Here is a 24975-nt window from a genome sequence, read left to right as displayed (position 1 = left end):
TTGTGAAATGAGTGACATGGTTGTTAAGAATGCTGCACGGGCATAAATGTGAGGATGGTCATAAGTGTGAGGACCTGTCAGAAATGACTTTTTTCAGCCCTCTGAGTAGTCCCTATACACATAGCCATGGCTACCCGGTCACATGACCAGCTAGCCACGCCCACCCAGTCACATGACCTCCAAACCACGCCCACAAAATAAGCCACGCCCACAGAACCGGTAGTAAAAAAAATTAGAACCCACCCCTGGTTGGGGGGTCACCACAACATGAGGAACTGTATTAAAGGGTCGTGGCATTAGGAAGGTTGAGAACCACTGCTGTAGAGTAACAAAGATTTATGAAAAGTAATCCCTAAATGACTATACATAATTATGAAGTTATCAAAAGTCTGTAAGAAAGTACATATGTTGCATGTTGTAGTTCTTTCAGTGTCCAGTTAAATAGATTTCATAGCAGAATTAAAAAGACAGAAACTTTGAAAAGCCATTTCCCTACAGTGTATATACTGCTGTGTTTGATGTAATATAACATAGCTTTAAGTATATATCATAATTATTTTGATATAGGGGAGGGTAGATATCATATTATCCTAATTGGATGCAAGTAAGTACAAGCATCCACAGGTAGAGGCAAATAACATCACCTACATAATCAACTCATGGTGATCTCTACAAGATGCTTCAACAAATGAGTCCAGTAATATGATTAGATAATATATGATAGTATTTAATGATGGGTAAGATATGCAGTGCCGATGGCCTGAAGTTTGTTAAATGTAGGGTTTATGGATTAGTAGAAGCAAGAGTAAGAAATATAAATAAAGCTACATTATACTTGAGTATTTTTCATCATTCCATCTTCACTGCAAGAAAAAAAAATCACCAATTGATCTTAATCTATCAAGCAATTTCACTTCCTCCTGATGAGGAGTTATTGTGGAATTGCTGTGGTTCTGATTCAATTTTGTGTTATAAAATTCCACATCGCCATTATCTATTTCTAGTCCTCTTGTACTGTCCCCACACTTCTTAAATAAACTATTTTTTAAAGAAGATGCATGCACCAAAAATCTTCCATCTTCTCTGAGAATTATCATTTTAAAATGTGCAGTTGCCATTCATTTAAAAAAAAATAGTAAAAATGATGCCTATTACAAACTTTTAGTGAATATGAACTGTGTTGGTTTAAGCTACTGAATCAAATATTACCCATATCAAAACTAATACTCCCTGATGAAAGCTGAAAGAAAATAGAACATAGAATAACAGGGCTGGAAAGATCCTGGAAGTCTTCTACGCCAACTTCTCTGGTGATGGAACATCCACAACTATTCTACTGATTCATTGTTCTTTTGTTTTTTCAAGGTTTATTGGGTTTTTATTTTTATACATATATCAACATCAATACATGAACAGTGTGACCTCTAGGTATGGTTCATATTAATACAAATAACAGTCAATTATTACATTAATTAAATTTATATAGTCCTAATATTAATGTACTTGATTATTTTAAAGTAGTTATTCAATATTTCAGTGTTTCATTCTAATGTCAATGATCTTCTTGAACATACATAGTAATACCATCTTTTAACTTCTCAACTTTCCATCTAATTGTTACTTATTTTCAATTTATATAGAAATTGTAACTACTAATATTTCCCCTAATTCTTATTTCTCTCTCTAATCTAGCTTCTAATAAAGTCACTCTTACTAATCCTAATGTTAAAACACATATTTATGTTAATACATAATCCTTCACATAAAGGTGTATATTCTTACAGTGTTTCTCCAAAAACACGACCCACCCTAATAATAAGCCCAGCCCTAATTTTGGGAGGGTGGGCCTAATATTACCCCTACCCCAAAAATAAGTTCGGGGGATGGGTGCGACCAGCACTAGTGGTGGCATGGGCACGGGGGGCGGCACAACTGTCCAGTTGCAGTTGCAGCCCTTGGTCCCTTGGGGCAGTGCAAATACCACTTTTGTCCTTTTTCTGGGCACAGCATTTCTGCTTGTTGGGCCACTTCCCCGAAGCCAGCAGCTCTGCGGCCAGCTGCTTTGCTTTTTCCCTCTTTTTGGGAGGCTTACAGGAGGCTTTTTGGGGAGGAAACTGGAGAGGGGGATTTTCCTGTCTGTCATCCATTCCTCAAGCTCAGCACAGACTGAGGGAAGGATGGCAGGCAGGAAAATCCCCCTCCCCATTTTCCTCCTGTTCACCAAAAAGCCTCCATTCCGAACGCTGAATGTTCAGAATGGAGGCAATGGTACATCCATGGCATGTCCAGCTCACCAAGTCTGGCCTGCTGCACCTTAAAAAAAAGTAAGACTGCCCTGAAAATAAGTCCAAGGGCTTATTTTCAAGTCTAAAAGAAAATAAGGCTTGGTCTTATTTTCTGAGAAATACGATGTTTCTATCCCTAATTCTAGTTTTTAATCAGACCATCATTAATCAGGCCATCATCAGGCCATATTAGAAAAAAGAAGAAAGAAAGAAAAAGGAAAAATATAGTTCTATTCTATCCAACTTCCCTTGCCCATTTTAATACTTCAATTCTTATTCTACGCACGGTCACTCAAGCACTCGTCACTTCTCGTCTGGACTATTGTAACGGTCTCTACATACACCCGGAGGCTCCAACTGGTGCAGAATGCAGCTGCGTGGGGGATTATGGGAGCGACGGGGCGCTCCCATGTGACTCCTCTCCTGCGCGAGCTGCATTGGCTTCCGGTGGACTTCCGGGTGCGCTTCAAGGTGTTGGTGATCACCTTTAAAGCGCTCCATGGCTTAGGGCCAGGGTACTTACGGGACCGCCTTCTGCCACCAATAGCCTCCCACCGGCCAGTTCGCTCCCACAGAGAGGGCCTCCTCAGGGTGCCGTCGGCCAGACAATGCCGGCTGACGACCCCCAGGAGGAGAGCCTTCGCTGTGGTGGCACCTACCCTATGGAACAATCTACCCCCAGAGATACGAGTGATCTCCGACCTCCGGATTTTTCGTCGGGCCCTAAAAACTTATTTTTTTCAGTTAGCCGGTCTGTCTTGATTTTAGGGTTAGTTTTAAAATTTTAATATTGATTTTAATTGACAAGTTTTAAATTATGGGCCAAATTTATAAATTATTTTAACTTTATTTTTAACTGTGATGTTATGTATAGATGTTTTTATCTTGGCTGTTCACCGCCCTGAATCCGAAAGGAGAAGGGCGGTATAGAAATTTGAATAATAATAATAATAATAATAATAATAATAATAATAATAATAATAATAATAATAATAATTCATTTTTAGGCATTCCTGCCATACTCCTCTCTTGGATCTTTGTCAACATCTCTATCTTCATTATTCCATCTAAATATTTCTCATATCTCTATCCTCCTAAACTGCCATATCTCCAGAGTATCCACCTATATTCCTATCTCCCTTTCAAAAACATCTTCCAGATTATCCAATTCCAATTCCGTTTTTATATCTGTCAAAAAGTTTTTTTTCCATCCTCTTGTTTTATTTGGTGATTTGTCTGTTCTATCTTTTCCTCCATTCTTTCCATCGCCTCCTCTCTTTCCTGGACTCTTTGATCTTCATTCATTGCCAGTTGTATCATATTTTCTACTTTGTCATTTATGCCTTGGATTAAGTCTTTTATCTCTCTTTGGTTCTTTATCATGATGTTTTGAAATATCCACACCATTTATCTTGAAATCTCACTCATTTCTCCCTGAAAAGGCATCTTGTTTTAGTTTAATAAGTCCACTTTTAGTCAGGGCCACAAACAATATATTCAGTTCCAGTTTTGCTCATCAAAGAGTTCAATAATCATAGCTCTTTACTCTTTTCAGGGTTATTAATCAATTCCATTTAAATAGTCCAGACAGTTTCCACACAACAAAAGTCATTTTACTTTACTTAAAAGTTTTCCTTATCACAATAGTAAAGCAATTAATTATAGGACAATTAGTATCACCATAATCCTTCAAAAAGATGTTGCTTATTTCTTCTGTCAAAATCTTTCTAGATTTGTAGGGGTGTAGTATATTCCAGTAGATGGTAGCATCTACTATGATACTACTACCAGCATCAACAGAGGTTTCAGTGTTGTTTCAAACATGATAAATTAAAATCCAAATTTAATTCAGTTTATAGAAAGAAAATTAAATACTTGAATCAATTCAGGTACATAGTACCTGGCCTGGAAGCATCTTTTCCATTGGGCCTTCAGGCCTGCCATCCAGCATATTATAACAACCATAACAACACCTACCCAGTTTAGAATCCAATTTTTTTTTATTAAAAGATCTTTAGCTTTTCTCCCTTCAGTCCTTTTTATTCAGGTCTAGGATTTTTCTCAGTGTGATTATTTAAAAAGGGTAATTCTAAGAATCTCTTTTCTTCTCCTGATGTTCTTCTTTTTTTCTTTAAGTTTAGGAACTAAAAGCAAAAAAAAAAAAAGGCATCTTCTCACCCAGCTCCAATCGCTCTTCACTAATTCTGCTCCAGCACCAGTCTTAGGTGTTCCTTTCCTGCCCCAACTTTGTGGCAGCCATGTTTAGGATGCCTCTTTTCCTTGTCATGGCAGAGAGGAAAAGAAGAACCCCAGATCAGGCAGGAGAGTTGCAACTCTTTGCGACCACGCAGAGTACCCCTCTTTGCTTCAGCTCCCCTACAGGGAAGCTTTGGCTCCTCTCAGAGCTCACCAACAGGGAAGATTTGGCACGGGAGCATGAAGATCTGCTGGAAACCCTGATTCATTGTTCTAATTATCAGGAAATTTTCCTTCTAGGTTCTAGTTTGTATCTCTCTTTAATGATCTTCCGCATGTTGCAAGGGGTGGAAAGAGATAGTTAGATGTAAATCTGAAAACACTTTCTTTCTTTCTTTCTTTCTTTCTTTCTTTCTTTCTTTCTTTCTTTCTTTCTTTCTTTCTTTCTTTCTTTCTTTCTACCACATATGTGGAAACCCAATTGGCAATCTATTTGTAGGTCACATTAGATCAGCTTTATTAGTACTAGAACTCATTCTTCTAGAAGTTTTATTTTTTCAAATAAAAAACAAAAAGTTTAAAAAAACATAAATGCTAAAGATTAAAACTAGTAGAATGGCATAAATGGTTAAGAAACATGGCATACAAGCTGGCTTAATTTCTACAGGGAACTGAACTTTAACCCATTCCCATTTTTTTAAGCACCAAAATCAATGCACTCCATGTCCGCCCACAATTTGAAGCACAAGAAATAAAAGTCAAGCTTGAGTTTGTTTCTGGGTAAAACAGCCCCTTGGAGCATCCAATACTGCCTTTCACTGAAAATGTTGTAATTGCATGTTCCACATCATTTCACCAATTTGTAAAACCTCACTCATTACAGTTTACAAGCTCATTTGAAATGCTTCTGAAGAACAAGGTGATGTGAAGTCAGGCAACAAAGCTGATCCAACCTGATCTTTATTTAGGAAAACTGTTTTTAAATTAACACAGAACAATAATAATACATGTTAATAATGAATGTCAGGGTTTTTAAAACGAGGGAATTAAATCCCAAAATGCATTTTAAAATGTAGGAGTAAGCAGATTTCATGCTTGCATAATCACTCTCACTCTCAGCACAGGGAGCCCCCTAATGCTACTTACCGTGCTATTTTCAGCACTGCTGAGTTAAATTAATGGCTGGTGGCTGGCAACAGTATCATAGACACCTACCTGGCTTTCCAATTGATTCCATTTTTTTTTTCATCTTTCAGTATTAACTATTAACTATTTCTGAGCCAGCTTTCCTAGCTCATTTGCTACCGCTTCTCAAAAACACTTCTTCCTCTTGAAATGTTCCTTTACAGTAGTTCAATGATTATTCAAAAGGCCACATGGAAAAAGATGATTAATCTAAAAGATCAGTTTGCATTTGGGTATCCATTGCAGATACTGGTGGTTTTTTCTCCCCCAAGAAAAGTAATACAATCATAAATAAAGTGGTATTATTTGGTCAAACTGGATTCTACAATGGGATACTTACAATGGATTTATAAGCATGTTAGATATAAAAAGGCAGTGGCTATTTAGCTGAAAGCTTCTATTTTGGAATTCTCTATAAAGACTCTTAGAAATGACTCTCAGCTTTCTTGGTTAGCATAGATCCTTGCTTTTTACCACAATGGTGGCAAGAAGATAGAATATATATCATGATATCGTGACACATACTCTGACCTTTCTTTAGTTGTATCAAAATGTCACAGGCAAGAACAGAAGAGGTACAATTTATATCATGACACTTCACTCCATGCTATTGATTCTTGTATTGGTTAGAAATGGTTCATAACTACAAACTGCCAAGATATAATTTTGTCAAAAATAAAAGCTAAGGATACTTTTCCTTAAAAATACATAGATATGTCTTGAAAAAACATTGCCTCTAATTCTATAAAAAATATATATTAATTTTTTGAAGAAAATGTCTTTTGCTTCCACATATCAATCCAGCTGAGTCAAGCTGTTCTTATATGAGATATTAAATCCTATAATGTTATGTTATGTTATGTTATGTTAGGTTAGGTTAGGTTAGGTTAGGTTAGGTTAGGTTAGGTTAGGTTAGGTTAGGTTAGGTTAGGCTAGGCTAGGCTAGGCTAGGCTAGGCTAGGCTAGGCTAGCCTAGGGTAGGTTATATTACCATGTTTCCCCAAAAATACAATCTACTCAGAAAGTAAGTCCTAGCTCGATTTTTACATGTGTGCCCAATATAAGCCCTACCCCCAAAATAAGCCCTAATAAGACCCACAACAGGGAGCACAGGTAAAAATTAAGCTAGGGTGGGGATGGGGGAGTGGAGCTGCCCTACTACCTACCTTCGGATAGCTGCAGCCAGGCCTCACACACCTTGGCCCATTTCTTTTGCTGCAACCAACAAGGCTTTCCTGAAGGCCTCTGTAGCCGATAACAGAGCAACAGATCAATTATCAGCTGAAGAGGCCTTTCCTAAAGGCCTTTCCTGAAGGCCTCTCTAGCTGGCCTTGCTGGACAAAGAAGTTCTTGAAAGGCTCTGACAGGCCGGGTGCTTATAAGCAGTACTTATAAGCAGTGTCCTGAATGACAGGAAGTGAACTTCCTATAATCATCTCAGCTTACCACTCACTGAATGGACTTCCTTTCTGAGGCACTGTAGCCACCAAACCAAAGAGTGATGCAGTTTGTTAAAATGCTCTCAATCGTGCCTCTGTAAAAAGTGGCCATGATAGAAAGAGAAAGATGCTCTCCTCATCCAATGCAAGAAATGCAGACACTGGTTTGCACGCTTCACTAAGGATGACATGTGGAGAGACCAGTTTAGATTGTTAATTATCTGCACCCCCAGATACTTAATACTGTTGATCACCTCTATAACTTCATCCTTGATACTGAGTGGAGTATGACCATGCCGGCTCTTTCTAAAGTCTATGATGATGTCGTTTGTTTTATTTACATTTAGAACTAGGTTACTTTTATTGCACCAGTCCACCAGAGCTTTCACCTCTTCTCTATATGAATCTTCATTGTTGTCCCGGATAAGACACGCCATTGCCATGTCATCCATATAATTCTTAATATGCAATATCCCAGGTAGTTTAGAATGGTCTTATGGAAGTCACATGTATCAGATTTGGCACAGCAGTCATGGGTCATCATGGTGAACAGTAGTACTATAAAAATGAACATACTGCTGAAGCTACTTTTCTTATTCCAAACAATACTGATAAAACTAGAGAAAAAATATTTTGAGGAATTGAATAAAGTAATTTTGAAATATATCTGGCAAGCGAAAAAAGCAATTTTTTTTATTGTTGTTTCAACCATGGATTGGCAGTCACTCACCCGGCTTCAAAAAACTCTGTTCTATTCACCACTCCTGCTCAATGCTAGTCTAGTTGCCCCAGCTTCGTGACAGCCGCAATGGCTGCTGTCCCCCGCCGCCAAATCATAGAGTTTCCTCTGACCTTCAAGGAACTTGCCTGGTCCTCTTGGTCTTCCAAGCTGCCTCTCCTTCTTCCCGTCCCTACAGGATGGTTCTAGTCCGAAGACCCCTTGGCAGCGGTTCATCAGTCTGGGTTTTCGTGGAGTTCATAAGAGCCCGCTAATTCCCTGACTATCTTGCTGCGATGCTTCCAGTCGAATCCTAGCTCAGGATTTTGTAGCCCAAGAATGCCCACCCACTTTAGCTTAAATGTCCTCTCTGCTAAAGGGTTTCACTTTATAAGCAAGAGTTGACTGTTGATAGTTATCATTGAATTTTAACTATTTCAATTCCAAAAGGTGTTCTGGCACCGTGTCTGATTTGTAACTCTGGGTTTCAAGTATTGCTGATAAAAAAGAAAGTATTCAGATAGAATGATTTAGGTTTCCGTGATGTTGTGACTCATTGATCTTCAGTGTGTATTTCCCCATTTCTAATCTAATGATTGGTATTTACGACAGCTTTTTACAAGCAAAGAAGCTATTTGTATTTTTGTACAGATAATCCTTGATTTACAACAGTTCATTTAGTGACCATTCAAAGTTACAATGGCACTGAAAAAAGTGACTTAATGACTGTTTTTCACACTTATGACTATTGCAGCATTCCTATGGTCATGTGATAAAAATTCAGATGGTTGACAATTGTCTTACATTTATGACAATTGAGGTCTCCCAGGGTCATATTATCCCCTTTTGCAACTTTCTGACAAGCAAAGTCAATGGGGAGCCCAGATTCATTTAACAGCCGTGTTACTAACTTAACAACTGCAGTGATTCACTTAACAAATGTGGCAAGAAAAGTTGTGAAATGGGGCAAAATTCACTTAATAGATTTCTCACTTAGCAACATAAATTTTGGGCTCAATTGTGGTCATAAGTCAAGGATAGGAGAGGCCAGGCATGAAAAGGAGTGGCTGGGAGAGGAGGGGTGAGGCAGGGCCATGTGTGGCGAGGAGAGGCAGGTCAAGACGAGACACCCCTCAACATGAGTGATGTTGAATTGGCCATGCCCACCCAGTCACATGAACACCAGCCATGCCTACCCAACTGGTCATTAGGACAGAGAACCAGTTGCTAAATTATTTGAATCCCACGACTACCTGACATTGTGGGGTGATGGGGTGGGAGCACATCTGATTCCCCTTCACTGAATGCCTTTGCTAGATCATGGTTCTCAAAGGAACGAGTGGCTCTAACAATAAAATGAATAGTCTCTATGTCGGTAGAGGTTCGCTGGTTCTATTCGGCAAGTTGCTGGTGCCCCTCCCATAAGTGAGCCATCTAACTGGGAGAACCCCTTGGACTACCTAAACTTCCTCAGCCTCAATCCTAATTTCTCTACTACCAAGTGCATCCCAAGTCCAACAAGGCCAAAGGAGGGCACCAAAATCTCCCAAGGAGGGCACCAAATTACTCCCAAGGAGGGAATACTCCCATTACTCCCAAGGAGGACACCAAAATCTCCACCCAGGGTGTCATAAGGACGATGGTGCCACTCACAAGATTATCTTGCCCTTTGCTGTAGGTTTCTTAGAAGATCAAGGTGGGTTCCATGAATTAGAGTTCCCTCCCCTTTGCTGTATCAGGGTGAGACCTAAATGACCTATTTAGCTACCCATGTTTTCTCCTTCAGTTTTGTGGATGGTTTTTCAGCTTCAGTTGGGCCAGGGTTCGTGGTGCAGATACTGGCCATGGTGTGAAACAATCGGCTGCCCAATGGCCTGCCTTCCCCATTGGAAACACACTCCCAGGCTCTGGTGGGGCTTCTCTCCCTTCACTGCTTTTCAATGATGAATTAGTGGATTTAATTTAAATAAACTTCCATATTTTTAAGACACTAGAGTATGAAGCAATTTGCAATTTTAAAAATAAAAGTTTCCACTTTGGTTTAGAAGTGTCATTTCTAATAGCATCCTTTTTTTTAATTTCCCTAGGACATCAGCATGGAATTAGCTTCTAAAAACAAACAAATTTTCTGTTACTTGAGTTCATTTACATATTTTCCCTTTTACTTTCACTAATATGTACATATTCACCACAATGTAGTGGTAAAATAGTCCAATTGCAAGTATAGTTAATACAAAGGCATTACTGGAAATTGCTAAATTAGCATGCAAAACAGTAGCAAGGCTGTTATGTGCATAATCCTATAAAAATATTTTTTTCTCCTTGTGGATAACCATATACCAGGTGTGCTCAGATACATCAAATTTGCTTTTTTTAAAAACAGGATTCATAGGGAATCTTAAGTAGCTCATTGCTCCGTTAAAAAATCTCAAGCTTTTGTAAATACATGTTGGTTTGTGGTAGAAATGCTGTTAAATGGCATCTGTCTTTTTAAAATTTTCTCCAAGATAAATAATTAGTATCTTAAATAGAAGAGACAGCAGCCAAGGATAGATCTAGTTTCTTTCCTTATAAAAAGTTTAATGAGATAAGGAGGTTTGTATTTTTTCAAAGTCCTTATTTGTTTTCAATTTTGTCACTTGAGTAAATCAGTAAGTTAGGACTGTGGAAACTATAGGATACAAAATTTGTATGTTTTAAATAGCAGATTTCCTAATATATCAATTATAGTTCAGAAAAAAAATATTTCTGGTAATTTAAAGTGTGTTATCCTGGTAATTTGGATTATATGTATGTAATATACAAATTCCCACACATGCCATATTGACTTAGACTTAGGGAAATGGAAGTATATATTGGAAGAATGCTGCAAAAAGACCATTTAATCAATTGAGTCAAAAAAACCTCAATAAGAATAGCAGCTCTTTTAATACCAGACTGATGAGGGAACAAGCAAGGTGAAGTCAATAAAGCATATAATATACATACTTTTCTTCCATTTGTTAGAAATATAGTAAAGACGCATAAGCAGTATATATCCATTCTGCTGATGTTGCAGTGAGACAATCGTATCTAAACATCTCAGAATTACACATCACAGCATTTTAAGCAGAAATATATCTTTACAGTTCAACAAATTTTGGGAGAAATGTTTTTATTGAGACACTGCTGAAAGCACCAGTTTTTTTCCGCAAAATATTGAGGTGGTATCAATCTCCTGAAAGTTTGATACACCTGCTGTGAGAAGTTTCCAGGTCATTTGCTTGTACATATACACTTCTGCTTAGTTTTTATAGCAGATTCAGTGGAAATGTGCATTTCCTATTGACATTGACACTTAATGGGTCTGTAAATAGGGGTGATGACAATATGATAACAGTTTATACTTTCTTTGTATGGAACCACAATTTGATTAAGATGTGAAACTTGACATTATGTCTCTTTAACCACAGATGATCTAGTTGAATTGGTACCATATTTTGGCACAAAGAAAAAAAATAGCTGAAATTTATGTGGCAAACAAAGAAAATATACTCCTGATATTATCTCTTGACAGAAACAAAATTTCAGCTTGGCTCCCAGGCTCCATGGAAAATAATTTATTAATTTATATTAGTGCAGTGATCATATTTGTTTCTTTTTTCAACAAATATTCATTTAAAGAACTTATATAGTACAAGAAATATTTTAGCTTATAAATCTATTTCAAAATTACTCCCAAAGTGTATGTTCCTTTGCCATAGTCAGATAATCAGTTTATTTCAACTTAATCATGTTTAAAGTAAACAACTCTTTTCTTGCCTTTCCTATTTCTTTGTCCAGTTGTATCATGTTCCTCTTTATATCGGAGGCACTATTTAAGGCACATCTAGGTTGAAAGGATGAGACAGTGACATCACCATTGCCTGGGTAACAAGGGTGTCTCTGTCAAGGAGCTGAAGCAAATGACAGGTGCTCACCCAGCCATATAGCAGTACTCAGGTCTCAAACGTGGGCTTGCTAACCTTCAACTCACTGTCCTAATCATGTGAGCCATCACATTCCAGTTGTATGAAACTGATGTTTATTAAACATTCAAATCCTATATAATGATTTGAATGGATTCACCACTTAATCACTGATCAGGTCCAAACTCATCAATGCTAAACCATCTACCTGATACAATGCTATCAATATTTCCTATTTAATTTTTCAGTTGAGTCCACTTAATATTATCCAGGTCATTCTATTCAATGTAACGTCAAAGATGGAGCTGCACTAACTGAATATACTTCTTGACCTTATATATATTGCCGCCTTCTGATGATTATGGAGACCCAACAAAATGGGCAGAAGAAATCCATCATGCTCTGGTTATTTAGGATCAGGTTGTTTTGTTTGGTATCTGTTCTCAGATGTCTTCAACACCAAAGTTTAAAAGCATTAGTATTCTTTCCAGTCTGCTTCTTAAAAGCCCAACTTCTGCTTCCATAGAGTATCCAAAGGAAAAACATTGAATGCATAGTTGTGATCTTTGAGCTATAGACATATCCTGACATCTGAATTTTTATTTTTCTATATCTTTATTTAAACATATACTTATAGCATATTTGGAGTAGAAAAACAAAATCAACATTGACTTCTTAAGACATGATGCAGCTAAGAGTTAATTTGCACTGTATTCCTTGGTGTAATTAAGTTAATTTACAGGAAGCAAATTAATGTAAAATGATCAGATAATTTTTTAAAACGAAAGTGGAAATAAATAAATTATGGAAATTACACTGGGAAATAAAAAAATCATTGATTGAATAGTTTGTTGGATAATACCATTTTAATTACATTAATTCTAATTGTTGGTATAGCAGTAATTGAAAATGTATCAATTAATTTGTAATAGAAGAGTAAATTACGAAGGAAAAACAGAAGGAAATTTAACTATTTTAAAAAATTAATGTTATGATAATTCTAAGAATCTGAATAATTAGCGAATGTCCCAAAGAGAATTAATTGAATGTGCATATACATGAAATGTTTAAGGATTGTTATGCAATAATGCACACATTGTATACAAATTAGTAAATCATGATCCAATGAGAAGGAGCTATTAATGCTGTGCAGTGCTCCAGATTCAATTCCCAAAAGATGGCATTTAGGAACACAGCATTTCTGTAACTCATGTAAATAAAATTGTTGTTTTTCAAGATCATGATGCAGATACAGAGGAAGCTATGCAATTTGGAGAGAAGAGATGGTTGTTATAAAAATGGTTGTTCAGATATGCTACATTTGCGCACAACATACATAACCATGCTCTGGAACTCCTTTTTGGTACTGGATCTGTAGCACTGCACAATCCAATCAGCTAAAAAATTAAAACTAGGAACTGTGAATTAAGCTCTAGAATAAGTATACTGAAATAACATAATTAATAACTTTATGAAACATTAGCATACTAGTATGGCTGAGCTGTTTTTTGAAAATCTCTCTCTCTCTCTCTCTCTCTCTCTCTCTTTCTCTCTCTCTCTCTCTCTCAAACTCTTTTTCAAATGGAACATTGTCTGCACCCATGAGACACGGTAGTTATTTTGGGTCATTTCCTCCACCAGTCTGTAATCTCTCCTACAGTTGAACTGTTTATTGTCAGGAGACCCCACTAGAAATATTCCATGGTTTCTCTTGGCTATTATTGTTTATGTCATATTGATTTTTATAGCCTAAAATGAATGCCATTAAATCATTATTAGAAAGGTGACACAAAATAGCATTTTTCAACAATGTGAAGTTAATAAATTTTAAGAGATGTTAGAAGAACATTGTGTTTCCAACTTTCTAAAGCAGAGTCTGTTTCCATTACTTTATATCTCCTACTCTTGTTCTCATGCACAAGCATACACATACAAAGCTGTAATGGATATTAGAAAGGAATTATATAATAAATAAAAATTATTAAAAATATAATTAAAATAGAGGAAAAACAGGTTGTATGTAGGAATAAATAGAAACCTGACTTCATGTCATTGCATTTATTTTTATTCCATGCTATTTCATTTATAAACTGGAGCTAGGGAGTTTTCATAAAAGGAAAATTTATTACAATAACTATAATGCAATACTTCTGAAATAAAAGTTAGTGATCGCTTATTTGTTCTCTATGAGCAAAAAAGTAGATTTAGCAGATAGACTGTGCTTTATGAGAAAAATCTATTCGCAAACTTTGAGATTCCTTCTGAATGATATTTCTTTTTTGTTTCTCAGTGATTTGAAGAAATTTCCTTAAATAAATCACTTAAATTCAAAAATGTAGAAAACAATTTTTTCGCAAAATTCTTTAGTGAAATTTTATATCCCCTTAATATAGGATGGACCTAGTATATTATCTTCCTCAAAAAATATTGCAAGAATTATTATTATTTTTTCCCTTTTCTTCCACATTTTAATGAATATGTTGTATTAAATTAGAGATGGTCCTCAATTTCAGATCATTTGATTAGTGACCACTGAAAAAAGTGACACATATGGCTGTTGCAGAGTTCCAATGGCATGTGATTATGATCCAGAAACTTGGCAATCAGCTCGGATTGACAACAGTTGCAGGTTCCTGGACAACCTTCCCAATTGGCTTCCAATAAGCAAAGTCAATGGAGAACCTAAAAGGAAAGATAGCAGGTTTCATGGTCACGTGATGTCTTGCTTAATGACTGTGGCATAGAAAAGTCTTAAATTCATGTAATACCTCACTTAGTTACCGTGGCTTAACAACAAATTTCCAAAGCCCAATTGTGGTTGTATTTTATTTTATTTTTTATTTTTGCTTATTTGTTTTTATCCTACCTTTATTACTTTTACAAATAACTCAAGGCACCAAACATATCCATCACGCTTTCTCCTCCTATTTTCCCCACAACAACTACCCTGGGCTGAGAGACAGTGGCTCAAAGTCACCCTGCTGGCTTTCATGGATAAACTCACAATCTCCCACTTTCTAACCTAGGGCCTTAACCTCTAGGCCAAACTGGCAAATCATTATTGTTAATCACCTTCAGATTTTTCATTTTATGCATGCAGTATACAAGTGTATTAAATATAAAACAATTAATAATGGAGTTTACTTGAAACAATGCTAGAATTTTATACTGCTTATAAATATTGACATAGCTTTCAGTTAAATTTGGAACAACATAATCTTGTAGTCCATGTTTATGCAGGAAATCTGCTGCTATAACCTCCCAATTAAATTGGTAAACAGATTCTAATTAAAAACCTGCATTTAACTTCCAGGCCAGAAAAGTATTAATAGATGTACATTGATTTTAAATGATAAGAAAATCATTTTATTAAATCATATTATCATTAAATCATATTATCATCTTTACATCTACTTTTATGTGCTGATAATAGGTAAAAGATATTTAAAAAGTCAAATTATCTGATAGGGTTATTTTGACTTTATTTTTCAAGTGAATTGGAAACTGGCCAAAAAAGTACTGATTTGCTGATTTACATCCTTGTTACTTACAGTAATTTTTTAAAATGGACAAGTTTTTGTTATATTTTGTAAATAATAAACTTGGAGATACATAAAATGTTTATTTATCATTTCCCATCTATTAATTCAAACAGTATCATATGCAATTGACTACTAGTACTAATATGTTGCTGATGTTATTTATTTATATATTTTTGTAATAGAAAAGCAATATATCCAAAACTTGATGAATGCCCTTTTTAAATAACAATTTGCAAATAAATATATCATTATGCTTTTTCATTGTGAAATCATTGAATTCAAGCCTTAAAATTTATCTGCTTGATCTTTAGACAATGTTTATTTCTATGCCTTTTAGTTACGTCTCTCATCACATACAGTATAATGTGATACAATTGAAAACTTGATAAAAAATAAACAAAGTGCACAAAGTTCTCTGAAAATATGTACAACTGTCATATTGTAATATTGTTCATTCAGAAAACATTTTGTTCACAAGGGCTTTTTTGTTTCAATATTGCATTTGTTCAGCCAATTTCATGGAAGTCAAGATCTTGATCAGAAAAATATGGTGCCATGGCTATCAAACAACAACAGAGGTATTTGTTATTCATGCCATGTATTTAGAGAAAAGTGCGTAAATATAAATTAAAAAATCAATATGAAAAAAAGGTAGAAGATTGTTTTTTTTTTCCATTGAGAAAAAGATAGCCCCAACTTACAATTTTAGTAAAAGGCAGAAAGCTATTTTTCAGGATCCACTCATCACTGATCGTCAGCACTTGGCACGCCAAAGCAACCAAATTCTTTTATTCAGTAATATTTTGATTCTACATGCAAGCTTCTAATTTTCACCTCCAACAAAAAACTGAAAATGAGGACCACAAAATGTGAACAGAACATAATGCAATATTTCTATTAAATATCTAAGGATTAGATATGCTAACATGTTAATCCATGAGTATAGGATGCCATTCTTCAACAGTATGGATGACAGAATGTGAATTTGACAGAAAGGCAGCTATGTGTTTTTTCTGCACGTTTTATTTTGTATGTCACAATGAAAAATATATGCAGCATTTCAAGGTGTTACTGGCATCCTTGTAAGCAACATAACAAATTTAAATGAATTTTAAAAGAAGATAGAAGTCATTGAATTTTTATGTGATAAAATTTTGACTTAAATTTATCTCCTATTACTGAATGGGATATTTTGGGTCTGAAAAATCATGCTTTCACATTATGTATTTCTATTAAAACATAAAAGCCATTATTTGAAAATGCCATAATTCAGGAGTTTTGGAATGTTTTACTTGCGTTATTGAAATTGATCTATTTTCTACTTTCTATACTATGAAGATATTTTTCATTATTTTCTTATAATTCTCAACTAAAACATCTGCTAAAATCTATATGTTAAGGAAATGCAAGTAGGGAAATAAACATGAATTTTCTTCTATTTGAATGGATGAACCAAAGAACTATATCAGTTATGACTAACCTTTTTGCCATTGCGTGCCAGGAGGAGGGACGGGGGGGTCTCACGCATGCATGCCCACACCCATAATTTTATACACCCTGCCCCCGCCCCACACATGCGCATGTGCACGCGATCCCCCTCCCCGCCCATTTTTCTTTCTCCTGGCTCCAGGGCCTCTCTAGGAGTCTGGGGAGGGTGAAAACAGCCTTCCCCACCCCCCCGGAGGTCCTCTGGAGGCCGAAAACAGTTCATTTAACAACTTCCAGTGGGACCATAGGTGCCATAGGTTCGCCATCACGGAATCTTATTGATCAAAGCACATTGTAAGTTCCATTTTTCCTTTTTGGGCATAAATATGCAAAGGAGAAATGTAGCATGTCAGTTAAGATAGATGGGTAGCATATTCTAACATGGAACTCTTCAAATTTTCAAGTGCCTCTCCCAACATCTTTGATAAAGGACTTGGCCTAAGAGTCAGAAATAAGTGAATACATTGTTCAAATGTTTTTAGGCCATTTATCATAACCACTAGCAGCTTGGTAGTTGCCAAATAATGTGCAGGTTTTCCATTAGTGTTCTATTTTCTTAGGGCATCCAGGTCGATATCCTTTGAGCTGGATCCAGTGAGATCCTTGCATGAATGCAAATGTGGCAAAGCAATTTTTGCCTTCCATCAACCTTTGAAATAGTTTGCATGCCACAAAGTGGAGGTGGAGAGAAGGGGGTGTCCATAAATGAAGAAAAAATAATCAAAGTTCTCTTTTCTCTCTATAAACCATTTTCATGAAGAAAGGTAAACTCTCTTGTCAGACTCAACTGTCAGTGACTATATGGTCAAGTTCATGGTTGTTGTTTTTTTTTCGGGATAAGCGTATAGATTTATTTATTTATTTGTTTGAATCATCAGTAGAGTCTCAAAAAGCTTTTGTATAGACTGCAATAGATAGATGGTTAGGCAGCTTTCTACAAACTAAGGCTCTTAATTTTTTCAAGGCATTTTTTCTACCAAAATAAGTTGCATGGAGAGGAAGGAGTAAGGATTTGATTTTGAGGGAGGTGGGGAAGTATTGCTTTTTGACTATACAGACTGTACTTCTGAGCACAGTTAGCATCAAGGGTCCACAGTAAAATTTCTTCTGCTGAGTATTAAATGGGCAGCAGAAATGCTTCAAAGAATACAATGTGGGTGTTTGCTGCCATTTAATTTCATTTAATGTCTCAGAAAATTACAGAGAAATTTAATAACAGCTGGACCCAAATGCTTAAAAAAATCTATTGGATTAGATTTTTTAAATGAGGGTAGAGAGGAAGCTATCCAAGGTAGTAAAATGCTAATGTTAATCCTCAAGATTCTTTTTTTATAAATTAGATTTTAGAAAAGTTAAACAGCAGGTAACTTCAGACAAAATTATCTTTAAAAAAGTAAAATTCATGATTCTAGGTACCGTATTTTTCGGAGTATAAGACGCACCTTTTTCTCCAAAAAAAGAGAGTGAAAATCTGGGTGCGTTTTATATTCCAAATATAGCCCCACCTAGTTTCTCAAATGGAGGTTTCAGCGGTTGAAAAAAGCATCAGAAACAAAGCTTGAGAAAAGAAGCCCCCAAACAGATCTTCAGAAAAGAAGCCCCCAAACAGAGCTTCAGAGGCTTTTTTTCTGAATCTCTGTTTCGGAGGCTTTCAGAGGCAGGAGAAAAAAGCAAAAAAAAGGAAGGCACAGAGCTCACAACCCAGGAACCTGTTGCTAAAATTCACTTCTGGGAACAGCTGATTGGGGTATTCCGGGAGGACGATCCACCCACCAATCAGCTTTTTTCTTATTTTCCTACCCAAAAACTAAGGTGCATCTTATACTCTGAAAAATACAGTAGGATTAGCTTAAAATAAATATTATTCAAAAGATAATAAATTGATTGGTGGTCCTCAAATGCCTATGAGCCCTTTCCATAGTTTAATAGCATTGAACCCAGAGTCCCCTTAATGGGAGATGGGTAGCATAAAAATGTAATAAGTAAATAAAATAAAATTTAAAAACCAGAGAGTTTTCATCAAAATAGCTTGCTTTATTTGGTAGATATTGATGCCCTCTATGTCATTGATGTTGGGCAGATATGCTGGAGTATATCCTAGTTCATGTTGTCTGTGAATAAATTTATTTTTAATTCAATGCCACTAAATGGTGGAAGGAAGGAAGGAAGGAAGGAAGGAAGGAAGGAAGGAAGGAAGGAAGGAAGGAAGGAATTAGAAATGAAGTCTAATGAAAATAGAATATCTTAAAAGAATGCCCCAGTTCTGGAAAGAATGTCATCCAGGTTGAGAAAGAGCAGGTTATTAGATCGGCATTGGTTTATAATACAAAATAAAGTATTCACAGAAATATAATTGGAAGAAATGCAAACATCTACAGGGCAAAGAAATCAAAATTTAATTCAGACAGTAGAGACAAACCAGGGGAAGTAGAGGAAGTTATTGAAGCATTTTTGATCCCAAACCAGGCATTCTCTCCTCTATCTTTTCCTCAGAAAGAACAACTGGAAAACAAGAGGAACTGAAATGAAAAGTATCTGGACATATAGAAAAAGAACAGTGTAAAGTTGCTTAAATTAAAGCTTTTTACAAAAAAAGGTAACCAGTAAAATCATCTTATGATACTATGATGTACACCACAGCTGCAGTTACAATTGAAGATCTTGAATGCAAAATCAACAAAAAAGGGGGGAAAAGCATCACCAAAATAGTCAGACTGGAAAGTCAACATGCTAAAATCAGATGCAAGCAAGCTAGAACTAATGAAGGAAGTCCTTGTGTGGACAAATTCAGTCTGAATATCTGGATGACTATACAAACAACAATTACAGACTAACTGCAAGCAACAGTTAGACAAAGGGACAATACTAGTATATCTGAATATCTACAAAAAATGCCATTTGCTTATAATCAAGAACTGGCAGGACCACAAAGCGAACAAAGTAATAGAAAATGAAGAAGCTAAATTGTTCTGGGACTTTAAAATTCAAACAGACTGGCAGCTGTCACATAACACTCCAGACTTTACAATTGTCAAACTAGTTATTAAGTCTGCATTACTATTAATCTTCTCATTGTTCCTATCACCCATCTCCTTCCATTTATGACTATATGACTGTAACCTTGTTGCTGGTATCCTTACAATTTATATTGACTGTTTCCTAATATGATGTGATTGCTTATTTGTTGCCTATGACTATCGTTAAGTGTTGTATCTTATGAGTCTTGATGAATGTATCTTTTCTTTTATGTACACTGAGAGCACCAAGAAAAATTCCTTGTGTGTCCAATCACATTTGGCTAATAAAGAATTCTATTCTATTCTATTCTGTTCTGTTCTGTTCTGTTCTGTTCTGTTCTGTTCTGTTCTGTTCTGTTCTACTCTACTCTACTCTACTCTACTCTACTCTACTCTACTCTATTCTATTCTATTCTATTCTATTCTCGATAAGAAAGGCAAAAAAGTCTGCATAGTGTATGTGACAGTATCTGGAGACAATAGAAAAGAATTTAAAGAGCTGGAGAAAAATCACTAAATGCAAAGACTTGTAAATGTAAGTCTGACTTCAACAAAAGAAAAGGATAATTTAACAAATAAAAGCAAAAATAGTACTAATAGAAATAGGTCTCTTTATAGATTGTAATCCCAAAACATGTGAAGCATCACTTAAACACAATTGACAAAAATCACTATTAGTCAATTACAAAAGATTGCTTTCTTTGAAACAGCTTAAAATGTATGACAATATCTTTAGTACCATCAAGCAACTTCTGCGTATCCCAGGTCACTGGGAAGGACTTGATAGATAGATAAAAATGACAAATCCATTCTAAAGATCTAGCTGTTATGTGACCAACCATAATAACAGATTAAATCAAGGACACAGCTTTAATGTGAAATAGTTATTACTGATGTTTGTCAAATCTCAGTTAGAGTTAAATAATGGTATCACTATGTCAACTTTCTTTCTTGGTCAGCATGACTTCAAACTTAAGTGTAATATTGGATAAATTGCACACACAGACATTAAACATGTGCCAAAGAAGACCAAACATCCTCACAAAATCAGCAAATGATTGAAAGAATATGATGAAAATACAAATAGAAGAGAATATATGTACCACAAGGATTGAACTGTGGTGTCCTTGCTCCTCACTGTGCATCATTACATGCTTGCAGATATTTCATTCCAACTGGGTGATATGTTCAGTGCTGAAGAGGTTACATCTTTAAATAATGTAATGTCTGCAAGCAAACAATCAAGTTCACATAGGTATCCCTCCACAAAGGAGGAAATATTCAGGAAAATCTCCACTCAAGGAAAGAAGACTAAGCCAAGACTTTCTTTTATCAATCTAATGGCTTGGTTTACCTGCCATTATAGCTTTTTTTTTTCCAGCCCAATGCAACTAGCTCCTTTATAAAACATTTTAGGCAGTAATCTGCTGGTCACTATGAAAGGGAGAATTAAAATACCTTGCAATTATGGGAAGAGGTGATGCTGCTCAGAGAAGCACATGGAAAATAATCTTTTTATCTCACTTTTTTATTGGTTGCTTATCAGTCTTACTATTTATTTTCTGATGCCTGTGCATTCCTTGATCCATGCAGGGGGCAGAAACTAGGATCCTAACATAATGTTTACTCTATGCTTTGCAAATCATTTTTGTAATCTTGGTAAAGAGAGGATGCAATGAACAATTTATATTCTCAGGTGAAAACCTGAAACCCTAAGCCCCCTCTCTCCATAGAAAGGATTGTTTTTACCATGGTAAATAAAGGATTATAATTAAAACCATAATTTGACAGTGTTTGAAATATCTCTATACTGCTTTTCAGCCACAATACTCTGAAAATGAAAATAATAATGTCTCAGAATCACACTTTAGTTAACTTGCAATCTAAAAGAAAGGAAGGGTGAAGAAAAAAGGAAAATAAGAATTTTAAGTATCAGCTCTAAATAGCATATGGTCTCATAGTGATTTGCTGTACTACTAGTACATAGGATCAGTGATTTTCATGCCACTGGAAATTGTTACTTGATGATTTATTTCCTCCCCCATGATTTCAGTATAATATTTTCAAACTTGCTATTCATTCATGTTACTTATTCAGAACAGTCATATGTGATTTTCTTACTGGGAGAAGAAAATAAAATAAGTAGTACATTCTGCTGCAATTATCACTGAATTGTTATTTCTGCCCACAGTACTAATATAAATTTCAACTTCAGTTTAACCCAGCAGTTGGTATGCAGCTTCTAAAACACATCAATTTGTTATAGCAGTGAAATAAGGGAACATTTATTAGCACTGCTTCTATTCTGCATCATGTAAATTGGGGCTAAATCAATGCAGCTATTACTTTTGATTTTGAGTGAACTTGAAAAGAAATAATGTTACTCATATATGTACAAAGCACATTAATCAACAGAGTGGAAGGAAGTGTCATATCTAAGTCCTTTGGAAATATTTTGTACCTAAAGTGCAAAATTGAGTAGCTATGTCAAACTCACTACATATAAATTCTATTGATATTATGAATAAACTGAATTACATTTAAAAGATTGTGAAAGACATGAAGTTGCTCACTCATACAAGCTATCAGCCAACTAAATCACTCATACAATGTAACCAATTAAAAATTCTACATCAATTATTCACTAGCCTTTTTAACCTGCTATATGGTTTGTTAATTGAGATTCTACTTTAAAAGTGAAGGTGTACCTTCTAATTTTTCTTTTCTTGTTATTCTTTTAATTTATTTAGTTTATCTTAGATTCTATTGTTGTAGATTGTAATCTTGAATAAAATTACTAAAAAAGTACAGGCATCCTTTTGAGGCATTATAGTGCATATAATTTAGGGAATTAAAACATCACCTGTTTTTAGAAAAAAATCCCATGCTGAAGAAACTGGGTTAAAACAAATCCATACAATATTTTTTCACCCCGTCTAAAAAGACACAGAACCAAAATAACTTTTAACACATTGTAATGTACTAATTAGAATTTGCAGTAACAAAAGCTTTCATTAATTAATATACCTGTTAAAATATTCAGCTTTAGAAATAATACTATGTATTACATACTTCCCTGACAGTCTTGGAGATAGGCAGAGTAGAAATTATAAACTAGCATTTACAATAATGCACATTTGGAAAGCAGAAGTGAATTCTCCAACTCTCAATCTCTAACCATTTCCATCATTAATTGAAAACTTCTGTACTAAGAAATGATAGAAAAGGAATTGTCAAGCTACAATTAGTCTCCTTTAATATATCCTTCTATATTGAGATGTTTTTTATAATTGAATTTGGCTAAAGTACAAGACCATGTGTATTATGAAATTACATGGAAACTTTTCTTCTTTCTTTTTTTCTTTACTATTTTTGCTTTGGAAATATCTCAGTATAAATGCACATCAAACTTGTCAGTAGTGCTATACTTTGAAAAGTGGCCTCACAAATATTCCAGTTCAATGGCATTATACTGTGAATAAGATTTTTCTGTATATTTTAATGTTCTTTGAAAATGCTTTTTGCATTGGGATAGCCATGTTTTATTACATTTCATATATGAGGGATAAAAAAAAGGAAATAAATACACAAGATACATAATTACTCCGCTGAAAAACTTTGAATTACAGATATAATTTGTACTCCACTTTGATGTGGAGCTTTTCTCTGGTATATGATTTCATATAGCTAAAACTCTCACTACAATAGCATACATTTTAGTGATCAAACATCTCTGGAGCTAATGTTACAGTAGCCTAGGACTAGCAATCCAAAAACAGAATATTTCTCATGCCATTGGTCCATTTCCCTGAGCTTATGAGTTGTTTTTAACTTATTAGCAGGGAAATTACAAATTGTGTGATTTACATCAAACTAGCAAATAACAAAGAATAAATAAATGGTAATAATTAGTAAAGTTTCTTGCATAAGTCATTTTGAAATTTAAAAAGATTGAAGTGCTTCTGTTTCTTTGTGCCCTTGAATAAGTTTCATGAGTACATTTGAAAACAAAACATGAACTAAGTTTGGTCAGAACAGAATTCCAAGGCACTGTTTGTTTGTAGAGGATATCTTATCTGTGTTATATGAAGCTTCTATTTCTTAATTCCACTACAGTGAAAGGTTAATATATGAGCAATTAGTAATATGCTTTATGATAATAATTTGCAAAGAAAACGATACATGTGGCTCAAAAGTTGTAGTAACTCCCCAACAGATTTGTCCTTATTATAGCAATAAAAAACCCTTCACATACAGTGAATAAAAAGACAATACTATTTCATATATCATCTGTTTCACTGAATGCATTGTCATCAAGGAGTCAAGTTTCTGCCAATTTCTTTGTAGAACAGATGCTTTGGGAATATATGATGTACAGTATGACACTTAGGAAAATAGATCCATCTGCAAGAACTTCATGTTTGCAAAAGCTAAATTCTGGTGGGATATCTTTATCCCTTTAGCATCTTGGAGCAAACAGGTTGCTCCATAATAAAGGTTTCACTTGGTTGGGATGACCTATAAATTAGATATCCTCCCTGAAGGAATGACATTTGATTGGAATGTCATTTGGAGTGCTCTAAAATTCTTCATTTAATTCTTCTAAGTGGAAACCCCCAACAATTCAGATAGAAGCTCACCTATATTATTCCTTTGATTGTAATGGAAATTCACTGACTGAAGACTGATACATATTCAGAGTCAAGTCAAATACCTATTTTCATGTATAAAATAAAGTAAAAATAATTAATAAACAATTGATAAACCTTTCTTCATTTACCTTATTAGTTGTAGTTTGTAAAGTAGCTGAAATTCTGCATATATTTGCTATGAATAAATCCCACTGACTGTTCCCAGTAGGATATATTTCTGAAGAGATACATAACAAAATGTACATGCTTTGAGCATGTAGCATGCAATAAGTCTATTTAACATGATGATGATGATGTTTGAATGTACACATTTAGTGTACAAACTGAAATGTCTTTCATTAGAAGGCTTTTTTCATCTGTGATTATTCATTTCAGTTGGGTGTAAAATGTATTAAGATATCTCACTTCCTTTTTGCTCCTGATATAATTTTATCATTTCCAAATTATACTTATAAATAGAAATGAATGTCACAGGCTGCTACAACACTATACTGTATAGTATTATC

The 24975-nt window shown here is 35.1% G+C and overlaps 1 protein-coding gene across 3 annotated transcripts in view; it reads left to right on the top strand.

Moving 5' to 3' along the window:
• The window catches only part of CNTNAP2 (contactin associated protein 2), a 1550102-nt gene that overhangs the window by 397228 nt on the left and 1127899 nt on the right, over window positions 1–24975 (top strand). The window lies entirely within an intron of this gene.

Source organism: Pantherophis guttatus, chromosome 4 (assembly GCF_059756535.1).
Source record: "Pantherophis guttatus breed Tessera chromosome 4, ASM5975653v1, whole genome shotgun sequence".
In the NCBI taxonomy this organism is placed as follows: Eukaryota; Metazoa; Chordata; class Lepidosauria; order Squamata; family Colubridae; genus Pantherophis; species Pantherophis guttatus.
The sequence above is the reverse complement of the archived record's forward strand: the minus strand, read 5'-3'. Positions and strand labels throughout refer to the sequence as shown.